Consider the following 13,202-nt stretch of genomic DNA (forward strand, 5'->3'; position numbering starts at 1 on the left):
CTGACAGAATGTAAAGGTAATTTGTCTTTTTCTTAGATTATTGCCAAAGGCTGCACACACATTTGCCATTGCCCTCCCACTATTGTTTTCCATTGGTTCTTAATTTTAATATTTTTTTTTCAAAAGATGCTGTACTTGATCTTTTGCTCAAATATTGTGTACAGATTGAATTGCAGGGAGGAATCATCTATGTCATCTATCGTGACATTTTCTTTAAAACAGCAAAGTCTTACACTTTATAAGTCATTAACACTGTCCATAGAATAAAGTCTGTAAGAACCAGAAATGCTAAAAAGAGAAAGCTATATTCTTTCCATGCAATATAAATGTAATTTTTTCCTGAAGTGTTATGAATATATGTTCATATACATTTAAACACCTTCTCTTTAAGGTCAACACCAAATAACTGTCATGTAAAAAAATAACAGAAGGTCACTAATCTCAATTGAAACACTTGAGGATAACAAGCACAGTTTTAGTTATGGGAAGTATTGAGCCAGAAGCAGCTCTTAGTGCTAATTGAGAAATCTGGCTGGTGAGGAAAGGCTATTGTGGTTAATAGAACCCCAGGCAGAGTTTTCTAATTGTGAAAGCATCTTGCCAATGACAAAAACTACCTTTTAAAGATCCTCACGGCTATTTATAGATATTCTCCTGGATGTTTCTTCACTTGAGCAATAGCGAACTTCGATTTTAAATGCCCTGACTTAAGGAGCAAGGAAGAAACTTCCCTGACTGAAAATTACCCTGAGTTCTACCTATATAATCATGCCTGCCAGGACTCTTGAATATATTCACCAAGCAGTCTCTCTTTCTCTCTGCTTGCTAAAACTCCTTGTGTTGAAATAATCTCTTTTCCTTGCTCATCAGTATTCCCAGAACCTCTGACTCCTTCACTTTGGTGTGTGCATGCTGTCCTAACAGGGGCTGGATTTTGTCACCTTCCTCATGCCAAGCAATGCCTCGAAATAAAATTGAATTGAGGTAGGGAACACTTACAAGGTCTTATCCTGAAGCTAAGGAGTGGAGGCTGACTGGCATAGCAGCTTGAAACATTTTTTTTTTAGGAATGCCTTGAAGTCTGCCCGGTTTTTTTTAGGGGTTTGTAAAATCCTTTTAAGCCAGGAGAAGCCATTCTCCTGGGACAGGGTTGGACACTAAAATGGCATAGTTGAAACTCCAGTGTCCATGGCAGAAGTCTGTATGGATAATGCTCTCAGGGCTGAATGTATCAATATAATCACAAAAGCATAAAGCCAGATAAGAGTCAAAATCCACTAGAGGGAAGGATGCAGGGGTCAGATAAAGAGACAAGGAAAAGAGGGAAATCTATGCAAAAAAAAAAAAAATTACTAAGAAAAAATCGTGTCCTTCCCAATCAGTGATATTTAGCAGCAGAGAAATGAATGAGAAGTTTCTGCAGCATTAATTGTGCCTTATCCTCTCAAGGGAGCTCCTCATTCAAGCATTGACCCCTTGTCTTGCATTGTGTGAAGTGTGATTTTTTAAATTAAATACCAGCCCCTTGAATGTGCTGGGCTCTTCAAATTAGCCTATTAGCAATTTAACACAATTAGATGAATTAAAAACAGAATTCCTGCTTAAATGAAGACAGTATTTGATCCTCCTTCATAAACTCAGGGGGTTTTTTTGGTTTGGTTTGGGGTTTTTTGTTGTTGTTGGGGTTTTTTTGCTTGTTTTGTTTTTTGTTTGCCTTTTTGTTTGTTTTGTTTTGTCTTTATATATATATATATATTTTTTTTTTTCTTTCTCCTTTTTTAATATCCATTTCCCAGCTGTTCTAAAATAATATGTTGATATTGCAGAAAACTACCCTGGTTTCTCTGGCCAAATTCTGCCATAGTAACTCATGGTGAGTAATCCTTCCCTGCCTGAACTCAATCCCTCCATCTACAGTGAGCTGTTCATCTTCAGCCAAGTGTGGCTCTGTGGAGCTGAAGTGGCAGAATGGAATCCTTGCTGGAATTTTGCTGTACAAATATTCACAACATGGAGTTCTGGTGGGTGAGGTTGTTATTTCTTACATTTTTGTTTAACAAGACTTCCTGCAGAAATCATTACCTAAAGGGCCCCTGGCAGCCAGCACTCATTATTAGTGGAAATAGTCTCCAAAAGAGAGTTTAGGTATTAGGAAACCTAATGTTGAAAAAGGCAAGGGGGTTTTTGTTCTTTTTTTTTTTTTTTTTTTTTTTTTTTCTTAAAAGAGCTCCCAATCAAAATGAAACCCTGCATAACCCTGCAGATGTGATAGGTTAATGTTGCTCTGTCACCCTGAGGAGTTTGGAGGTGTAGGCAGGACGTGGGGAGGTGTGGGTGGCTGCATGTGATGTAACTCCAGGAAATATTCTTTGAAGAGGCTTTGAATATGCAGGAAGGCATTTAAAAACTGACAGATTTTGCACAGCCATACTTGGCAGCTTGAGTGTGATAAATAAGCTGGCTATGATTTGAAATGAGGCTTTTCTTTTTTTTTTTTTTCTGACTGATTTTGTCAATACAGACACTGTCGTTTTAGCCATGCCCATTGAAAGTGCTCTTTAAAAATGTGCAATTTTATAAAATTAAAGTCTTCTGAGTTGTTTGCATGGGAATTGATGAGAATGGCTTGCAGCTGGTAACAAAGCCTAGAAGTAAACCATGAGCAATGAGGGGTGGTTATGAGACAAGGAACATCCTCATGCCTTTCTGCAGTTCCCTTCGAGGCAGCACAAGCCCTGAAAACCATTCCAGGCTTTATCTGGCTGGATTTGGATGAGTGCAGTCACAAAAACAAGTCCAGTTTTTGGTGCACAAGGTAAAACTGAGCCTGCAGCACTCCCCACTCTTCATTTGTCCCTCTGAATGTGAAATGCTAAAATTGCCAATTACTCTGACACGTGGTCTCTTCTTTAAAGAACTGATAAACCGGGTTGTGAGGTCAAAGTGATGTGTAAAGATGCAGTTCAAATAGGTTTTTTTCCTTTGATACTCCCTAAAATTTTCTTTCAGTGTATGATGAATGCTGAGACTCCCTGGCAGAGCTACCAGAAAGACCTGAGGAATTATGCACTGCACTTTGCTGCATTTTCATTGTCTTCTCTGCTGTCTTGCTGCATTTTTATTGTTTTCACTGATATCTGAGTTATCAGTGTCTAAGGAAGGTCTTGCACTGACCAGTTCTGAAAATTGATGTTACAGAAAACTCTGGGGTTTTTGTGGATTGCTGAAATCACATGAAAATCTTTACTTCATTTTATCTTCCATTTTATCTTTATTCCAGAAGTTGTGAGTGAACTAAGTGTAAATCCTGTCTCCAATAGGTCTGTTATCTTTTAGGAAGTTATACCACAGAAAAATAGGTTCCATAATCTTTTTGTTTCATATTGTGGATTCTGGGGGCTAACTCATTGCAAAACTATTTTCCCTGAAGTTCAAACCATTGAAAACAAAGGGTCTGTTTGCCCCTACCTCCCTCCCCTCCATATATATACACATTCACATGAAAAATCCCACAATTTTTTGTTGTTTCATTAATAGGAAATCATTATGCTTCAGGGCTTTCCTCAATTTTTAGGTGCTTTATAAACAAACAATAGGGAACTGCTCAGCAGTAATGATCTTATAATCCAACAGATAATGTGAAAGGAGTAACTGCTTCTACCTGGACTAAGGTTCTCTCAGCAAATGCTGGTTTAAGCATCATTTACACCATATTTACTACTCTTAGGATGGTTGGGAAGTGGCCCATTCTTAGATTATTTTGATTTTTTTTTTCTTTAAATTTTACAGGCTGCAGCTGCAAGTCCTAATTCTTCAGCTTGTGTATCTTTGTTTTCTTCGTCCTCTTATGTGAATTAGAAAAAGTACTGTAATACTGCAGAAATCAAGGCCAGAGGTATTTCTCACTGCAGAATGGGTGCATAAGAAACTCAAACTGTGATCCTATTTATATTCTAGGTACACTTCAGAAATTAAGATTCCAAATTTTGTCTGAAAACTGCTTCTCACATGTTTTCAAAAGGGAAAGCAGGAAGATTTTGGTTGACAACAATTCTAATTCCATCAGCCCTCAAAAAATGGCATCTTTGTATTAAGTCTTCTATCCCTCTGGTTAATGAAATTTTACTTCATAATGAGTAAAATTTTGTTATTATAGCATATAAATCTAGATAGTAGATAATAATAAGTCAATATTTTAAGCTGGGTTCTGTAGAGCTGGATTTAAACCACAGAATAGATTTTGTTGATGCAGGTAAAGGTTGAAGGCTTTTTCTTATTCCCAGGTTTATACATGGATTTACTTTTTTTCTTCCAGAGAAGACTTTCAGAACACTGTCTGAAATTTTACTTCCCTTTTTAGGCCCCTTTCTTACTCCCTTTCAAACCATCTGCAATTTGATTTTCCTACAGCACCCTCTATGCACAGCGTGACCTCTTTGAGGTGCAGCTGATCTCAGATTCAGTCATGCTGACAGCACTTTATTGTAAAATATTTTTGTCTTCAGCTGTAGAAACACCTCAATGGAAAGTGCCACACCAAACTGTGACAGTGACAGGTGAATAAAACAGACAAATCTAAAATAACAAGAGCTTCCCATACAGCAAGCATCAAAATAATTTCTTTGATCAGAAATGAATGGGAAATATCCATCCCCTATTGATATACAATGCAATTGTACAGTAAGAAAAAATGATCGGCTTTGCTTCAAGTGAGGAGGAAAGACATCCTTAAAATAATTGGACAAATATGCTGATGTGTGTTCCAAAAAGTTCCACAACCTCTGGTAATTTACTAATCTAAAAAATGGCCAGTGTAGCACTAGTTAAGGTAAATAAACACTGACATTAGTGTCATCTTTTTAGAAGTCAGCTCTGAAGGAATTAATGAGATTAAAAGTTAGAATATATAATAAGATTGAGAATTTTATTATTTTGTGAATATTCCATGAACAGAAATCAATAAAAGCTGATATAATACATAGAACAAGTATAGTAAATAGAAAATATGAATTATGCATTTGTCTCAAGGGTTTTCTGATGCATTGATTTGAATTTTTAGTATGCAGTGAGACTAATAAACATCAAAGGCTATACATATCTAGAAATCTTTTTAGAAATGCTCCTGCTGTATTTTGAGGCAGGTATATTTTCTTCTGTGAATTATCTCTGATACACCACCAGGAAAGCATCACTAAGAGGTAAAATATTTTGCATGAGACAACAGAACAGGAAAGATCAAAGTGTAGAAGAAAATCTGTGTCTATTTTTTTTTCCTTCTCCTTTTCTAAACACTTGATACATTTCTGCTTGTTCAAGACTGGCCACAAATTGGGAGCACTTTTAATATTATAATGAGCAGCTGTGATAAAATGCTAAAAAGTACTGGGAGCTGTCATTGAACCTTAAAGTTTTATTAAGAGTTTAGAATTCTGGTAAACTACAAAAACAAAACAACAATGTTGTAGTAGCTAAGATAAGCATTTCCCACGAATGCTGACAGAGTCAGAAAATTGCATACACAGAATAAAGAGAATTACAGGACTATACTGCAGGATAATCTAAATTCATGGCTGTTACCTGTTGCATTTGGGTATCAGCAATGGAAACCTGCCACAGCTGAATGACACTTTGCAATGCCTTGGGAAAGCATTTGTTTAATCATTCTCATGGCAGCATGCATGAAATGACAATGAATTATTGTGCTGTCTTGTTCTGGGTTTAGTGAAACTAAGGCAGAAAATTTATATATAGAAACAAAACCTTACATTTGTTACACTTTAAAAAAAAAACAACAAAAAACCCAGTTAAAAATTAAAGAAAATACTCCAAAGAATGATATCTAGGTGCTCAAAGTGTAGCTATCTCAAAATAAAATATATAAAAAAAAATCAGATGTTATTTACATTTTTTCATGCATGAGTGTTTTTAAGGTAATTGTAAGAAGCCCAATTTCTAAATCTGAAGTCTTCAGGACTAACAATCACAGCAATTTATTGAATCATTTATTGCTGGATCATTCCATCTGTGGCAGCTACTTGTGTTTATCTCTGGGAGGATTAAAGATTTTGTACTTAATTCCATTTTATTATTTTGATTTTTAAATTTTTTTTTTAGTAAATTTTACCCACATTTTTCATCTAGGCACACAGGAATGGTCATCTGTTTTTTCTGGAACAATCAAAAAAACTCAGGAAATTTGCACATAAGTAGCTGATTTTTTTTTCTCCCCCACAATTTCTGTGCAAATATGGAAAATAGCTTTCATGTAATCATCTTTATTTTGTTTTTTATTATGACATGGATTTCAAAAGATGAAAAACAAAGACCAAACCCAATGACTAATCCCATCTATTATAACCATCAGAACCCACTGTTATTCAGCCATTCTGTCCATCAAATCTCTTGTTATTAACACCCAAATACCCAAATACCCACAGTACATTTGGCTTTATGTTTCCCTTCCTTTCTTTCTAAAAATTTCCTTTATTTTTATGGCCACCACCTGTTTTTTTTCCTCCCTCTCTTTCTCTTTTTTGGGAACATGGTTATGTTCTTTCACCTGCTTTATGCTTCTTTTTCTGATTCTCTCAGAAGCTCTTTTTTTTTTTCCTGTCCCTTGAGCAGATGTTTCTCTCCTATGCCCAAATTCTGGTTGCTGCTTCTTTCCATTTTTCATTTGTTTTCTCTCTCTCCTGCTGGCAGACAGATGGGGGCTTGCTGCTTGGCACTGAAACTGTTATGGAGAGGGTTAGTTCCCATCCCACTATGAGAACAGGCTGTTCCTGTGATATTTCTTTGCAAATAGAAGGAGAATGCTCTGGAGTACCAAATGGCACCTTCCTGGGACTGCTCTATTTCCATGACATTCTGAAAAGTCCTCCAAGAAGTTTATGGAAAAAATTGATATAGGGCTGACAGCTTGGATTTGAGCCCTTTTGTTTTCCACACAAATGCTACTGTCATGTACTTGATCTATTCAGTTTTTTTTAAAACTTTTTTTTTGGGTGATACATTGAAAGACAAATGTGGAAGAAGAGTTGCCTTGTGCTCTTCCAGTATCAACCTGGAGTTCTCAAAACACAAAATGTTCTTTCTCTCAAGAAATCTGTATATGTTGAGCTGAGCTCTATCTCAGCATACATCAGAGGCTTGTCTCGTCTGCTGTTTTTATCTGAGCAGCCTGGCACAGCAGCCATGCCATTAACATGCATCCTTCCACCCAGACACATTCTATGGAAAACTTCTGCCACTTTTTAAATGGTAGGTAAAACAAATAGTGGATTTTTATATATTTTTTTTGTATTATAGTTCATATAATTCACATAGTTCTTGGTTTGAAAACTAAAATGAAACTGTTCCCAAAGAGTTATTACAATTGATATCTACAACTGAAGAGGCACTGACAGTGTGCCTTCAGCAAGGAGGAATGCTTTACTTGCAGCTGCTTCTTCCTGAGTGCTTACCCATTGCCAACCTTCTTGAAATAAGGTCTTACCCTTTTCACTGAAATAGAGATTGAGAATTGTTGCAAAAATCACACTCAGAAGGAATCTACAAACAGCATCACGTTGGTTTTCATATGCAGCTTTAATCTTCTGACTGAGAATGAAGCATCATCTGACCTCCAAAAAGTTGAAGTTCAATATATTAAAAACCTTATAGCTCCAACAGACTAAAATACTCCATATCCAAGGATTACTCTTTTATTTGTATTCCCTTTAATCATTCAGTGGTACTTCACCATCTGGGATGTGAACCTCATGGTGTGCTCACCACTCTTACTCAGCCGAGTAAGAGCAAAAGAGCCTCCTTTGTAGTGCAGGAAACTGAGCTTCTCTTCACTGCTGCAAAAATCACAGAGGTAGAATTTCAGTTTTCCAGCATGCAGAGAAGTTTCCATATTTTATCATAACTCCAGCCCAACTTGCTTCATAAGCAAGAATAACTTGACAGAATCATAGAATAATTGAGGTTGGAGAAGTCTTTTAAGATCACTGAATCCAAGCATTTACTCAGCACTAAGTCATGTCCCTTAGTGCCACACGGACTGCCAGCCAGGTAAAGACAACCAGGAGAGAACCTGTGCCATGAGATGAAGCTGCTCCCATCCTTTCTCCTCCAGAGCTGGACACCAAGGCAGAGCTGTGCTCTGTTCAGTTTGCTGGTTCCACATTCACTTTTCAGGTCCTCAGGAGTGGCAGACAGAAGCCACACAATTTGCAGCTGGCCCGGAGTCCAGAGGGAGGACACAATCGTCTGTGAAACAGCTCGAGTCCTCAGCCCAGCTTAATGGTGCCTTTAGAAATCAACAGAAGTTGCACAGAATATAATTTGGAGAAGGCTTGTGGAGACCAAAACTGTCTTTGCTCTCCCCTTTGTTAAGCAGTTTTGAACATAGACTGAGAAAAGGAGTTTGTATCCGTCAACCATCTTACATAAAAAAACAGGTTATGGCACTGAGTATCTCTGTAAGAAATAGGATGTAATTGATATGATTTATGCTATTTATTAAATGGTCCCTTTCTACATGCTCTTCAGTGTGGTGTTTCAGTGAAATCCATAAAAGCAAAAGTATTCTTTTAGCTTCAAATTGCCATTCATTATTAGAATTTCTTCCTATTCTTTACTGAAGACACACCAACAAAAGCAGTTGTTTTACAATGTAATCCAAGCCACAGTGCAAATTTTCTGGAGTCACTCAAAAACCCCTCAGAAGTGTATTATCCTAAATAATTCAGCTTACATTTCTAAAATATTGATAATTAACTGTTACTGTAGTATCAAGGAAAAGAATCTCATGCCTATTCTGGTAGCAGTTCTATCTTACATTAAGAGCAGAATAAAAGCTTTCTTTTTTCCCCCAAATAGCTGTGCTCCCACTTGACAAATCATTAGATGTAATAGATCAGCTTCCTCTATTTGCTGCAGTAGTCCTGAAAAGTGGAAACTTTTCTTTTGCGGGGATGTTCAAGCAAAAATTGATGCATAAGTTTAAAGTGGCAATTAGGAATCAAAAAAATAAAAAGAACACGCATAGAAAGGTTTCTGGAAGTTATTTACTGTTTCTTGAGATGGTATGTAAAATGATGCAATTCAAAGAGAATAATACCTTTAAAAGAAATAAGAGAAAGATTTTTAGTCTATTTTTTTCATCAACCCATACTCATGTTTAAAAAATCATTTTAGTGCCCAGATGTCGAAGTCATAAAATCTTTTGAGATCTGAGACACTCAGATGAATTTGCCTCAAGCATTTCTTAAATTTCCTCTATTTTCAGATATAAAGTAAATGTTATTACCCATGAGCTAGTTGATTACTAGAAGAAACATCTGAATTTTCTTACAGATAATAGGAATAAGTCTTTATTCCTAAAAAAAAAAAAAGAATTAAAAAAAAGGAGAAATCCCCTTCTCTTTCTATGATAGGAGATTTTGATATGGAACAACCCAAATCCTGAACTTCCCTATAAATGTTTCTATTGATTAAGAATTGAAGAGAACATAGAAATGGGAACTACTCTTACAAACTTATCAGGTGTCCATGATGGAGGACTGATCTCCTCAGCTTTATAGCAATAAAACCCCTCCCCAGGATGGATCCTCCAATAAAACCATCCTAGGAAAAGCAATAAAACTGGACATCACTGGGCAGTAGAAAGCACTAGAGGAGGAAACTTGCTTGCAATGTGAATTCACTCCATTCAAAGTTTTCTGCCATTGTAGATCACAATCAACTCCTCCATCTCCACAGACGTTTTAGCCTCAGGTGGATATGGAACAATCAGGATAACTGCTGGAACAAGATAATTAACTGAGATTGCTGACACATGGACTCACACTGCCAGAATAAATACAAAAAAAAAAAACCAACCCCAAACCAGGTGACTGCTATCTGAAATGTTTTGACTTCTCAGGTGGATTTGATTTCTGTGATGAATCGTCTTCAAGTAAGCTGCAGAAAGAACTCTGAGTATAGGCATGGAAGTGTCTATAAGCCATTGTTTTAAATGAAGAATTACCAGAAAAGATAAAGAAGGAAGTTGGAGTGAATTTTTGTGTGGCCTGGTAAGTATGCAAAAAACATGGATTGGGGTTTTTCTGTGATCTTCTGAAGTGAAAATTCAGTATCTAGCTCATAGAATTGAAGATAATATTCTTCTAAATGTGAACCAAGGGGATGTAAGCCTCTCTACACTGTCCTGCAAGCAAAAGTGGTAAAGGAAGGTATGACTTGACCTCATTGTTTAGGAATAATTATAGTAATGCCAGAAAGAGGTTCCAAGAGACCTGTTTGTATGTGTGTTATCTAGAAAACGAAATATGCTGAAATTTGAGACTGTAAATGTGTGTATTACAGATAATTTAAATGACACTTTAAACTATTAATATATTCTACTGGTTATGTAGGATTGGGCTAGACAAGGGCTGAATGTTGATAACCAACTTGGTGACAAGAGTAGTACTCAATTCAATTATCTTGCCATTATAATCCAGCAAAGGCAGTTTTGTTAAGATCTTGATAGAACGAGGCTGAAATGTTTGAGCAAATGTTTTTTTAGGAGGAGGTGGGAGGTTGTTTTCTTTCTTCAGACAGAGGGTGACAAGTAAAGGAACACATAAAATGAAAAGCAGGGAGATGAAATTGCAGCCTCTGATTTTCTCAGTTTCCTTTTGGTTTTGAAAAGATCACAAAAGCAGTAAGGGGAGCACTCAAGAATTCCTTTTCTCTTTCAGCTCTGGGCTGCTTGGAGAGCTTTTACTTTCTTCCAGCCCCTCTGTGGTTTCCAATACTTGCAGCAGTGTTAGGCTGTGCAAATTCCACTTTTTAAATTGGCAAAATGCACCCAACAAAGTGTTAGGGTGCATCTGAGGAGAGAAACAGAAAAGCATAAATTAATAGGAAAAGCGAGTGCACCCTGACACCCTAGGAAAAATAATGGAAAATTGATCCATAATTTGATGTTTTTTACACTTTCCATGGTTTTTTCACTAATGTAAAACCAGAAATAGTGATGCTATTTCTCTTTGCTTTTCTAGGCCGTGGATTTGGAAGTGAAGTGATGAAATGTGGTGAGTAGGTTGAGGTGGAGCAGCACTGTAATATGCAAATGATTGCCTTGGTTATATCATCTTGCTTTCCTTCAGTCACTTGTGGCAAAATAAGATTTCTTCCAATGCTGACTTTATTTTCGTGGAGAAAGGAATTAACTCTGTGTGTGGCAAGGGTTGAAGAGCAATTTACACTTCACTGGGCAGTTTGTGTCAGTTAACCTAATATGATTTTGTCATGTATGCAGCACCTTTCTAAAATTTGTGGGACTTCTTAAAGTTATTTATTCTTGCTCTGTATTAAATTTTTTTTTGGAATTGAAAGGAAAAAAAACAACAAAATTTTATGTTTTGTATCTTATCCCAAATCACTCTTTGTCTCTTTCAATGGTTTAAGCATATGAAATGTTCTCAAGTCACATTTCAGTGAGATTTTGTGGGGTGACAGGAAGAAAAGTTTATTCATCACTGAGCTTAATTTCTATTATTTGCTGAGGTGTCTTATATTAAATGTAAACCAGAATCTTATCCAATAATGATCTGAATATGTTCCAGGAGTTCATCCAACTAATTTATTAAATTCTTGTCAGCAGCCATGGGCTGTCTTGTCTGAAATCAGTTGGCTGGTTTAAAAAACCCCAAATGTTTTCCATTTATCAATACAGTCATCATAGCTGGTATTTCCAGGGCTCCTGTCAGGAAGACTGGCAGAGAATTGACAAGAAACACTGGTGAGTTGAAGGGAGGCCCCTGTGGATGTGTCTTGGATTCCTTCTCACCCATCTTGTTAGCTCACATCGTGAGCAGATGTGAGCTTCTGGAAAGCCGGGTACCAAGGAGTGGCACGAAATAGCTGTGTTTGATTCTTTCTGCAGATGTGGGAACAGGGAATGTGTGATGGGGAAGGATGGACTGGGAGGAAATGATTGTAGTAGTCTCTGTTTCTGATAGAGTTTTCAAGTCAGAAGGATGTTTTTGTTCCACTTTTCTTCCTCTCTTTCCCCCCCCCTTTTTTTTCTTTTTTCCATAGTGTTCAGATTATGTGTGAGACAGATGCTCAGCCTCCAGCCACCATCCTCCTGTGGCTTTCGTGCCTCCAATTTGATTGAATATGAGCACAGCAATGCTTTTTCTCCTCCAGACAGTCTGACAAACACTCTTTGTGTGAATGGTGCACTCGGTTGCTCTGGTAAACAGAGTTGTCTTTTTATCCAGGTGTCAGGAGAAGTGATGACTTCCTCACAGTGCACCTGAATTGTACCATATCTCATTCCTCCAGGGAAGCAGAGGCTACAGATGTCATCTGATATTTCTTTCAGCTGATTCAGAAATATTTGCCATCAGGCTAAGGCCAAATGCTTCCTTGTTGTAGAAAAGCTGTAGATAACAGCTCTTATTCAAACAACTTTTATAACACTCACGTGGTGGGCTCTCAGGAAATGTTCTCACCTGAAGTGAGGCATTTTCAGCTCCCCAGCTGTGCAGCAGGACAGAGAGGATTGCAAGAGCTCCAGCTCCATTGCCTTCCCAGCCTGAACTTTGCTGGGTGGAAGGGAGATGATAATTCTTAAAAACTGGGAGGAAGAACAGTTTTTCATTTTTGTCTTGGTGGTGAGCGCAGAGAGTTTTGGTTTGGGGATTTTTGGTTGTCATTTCTGTATAAATTTTTTTTTTTGAAACCAAAGGTGAAGCCTCTTGTGTTCAGAGTGCTCTTTTCAATAGAAGGGAAAAAATTCAGTGTTATTGTTAAGGCACGAGTGTATTGCTGAGAACAGAAGTCTAGCAAGCCACAGCATTGAGATGACAAGCACAGCAAAATCAGGGGTGTTGAAAGGGCTCAGACACTTTTCATTAGCAGCCTTGTCTGAGGAAAATGCCTCCTTTTGGCAGTGAGTGTGAGGAATGTTACCTTGGGCACTGAGCCAAGTCACTTTGTGGCAGCCTTTGAATGCAAAACACATTAAGGATTCGACGTGAATTAGAGAATATCAGTATAGCTCCTATTTTAAATGTCATGTTCTTGACTTACAACTATTAAAACTAACTGGGAGGGTGACCTGTGGAAACTTCTAACACTAGGCATTCTTACCATCCAAAGTCTGCTGGACAGTGATATTTGTCTTTAAATTGGAGCTCTGATTTCAAAATGTGGCT

General features: G+C 37.3%; 1 long non-coding RNA gene across 1 annotated transcript in view; it reads left to right on the plus strand.

Moving 5' to 3' along the window:
* The first annotated feature begins 880 nt into the window (after nucleotides 1-880).
* The window catches only part of LOC148224642 (uncharacterized), a 435,112-nt gene continuing 422,790 nt past the window's right edge, over nucleotides 881-13,202 (plus strand). The window contains exons 1-3 of the long non-coding RNA XR_015800733.1: nucleotides 881-984; nucleotides 1,827-2,021; nucleotides 11,037-11,069. This is a non-coding gene — a long non-coding RNA (uncharacterized LOC148224642). The remainder of the gene's footprint in view (nucleotides 985-1,826; nucleotides 2,022-11,036; nucleotides 11,070-13,202) is intronic.

The sequence above is a fragment of the Sturnus vulgaris genome, chromosome 2, assembly GCF_052056855.1.
Source record: "Sturnus vulgaris isolate bStuVul1 chromosome 2, bStuVul1.hap1, whole genome shotgun sequence".
In the NCBI taxonomy this organism is placed as follows: domain Eukaryota; kingdom Metazoa; phylum Chordata; class Aves; order Passeriformes; family Sturnidae; genus Sturnus; species Sturnus vulgaris.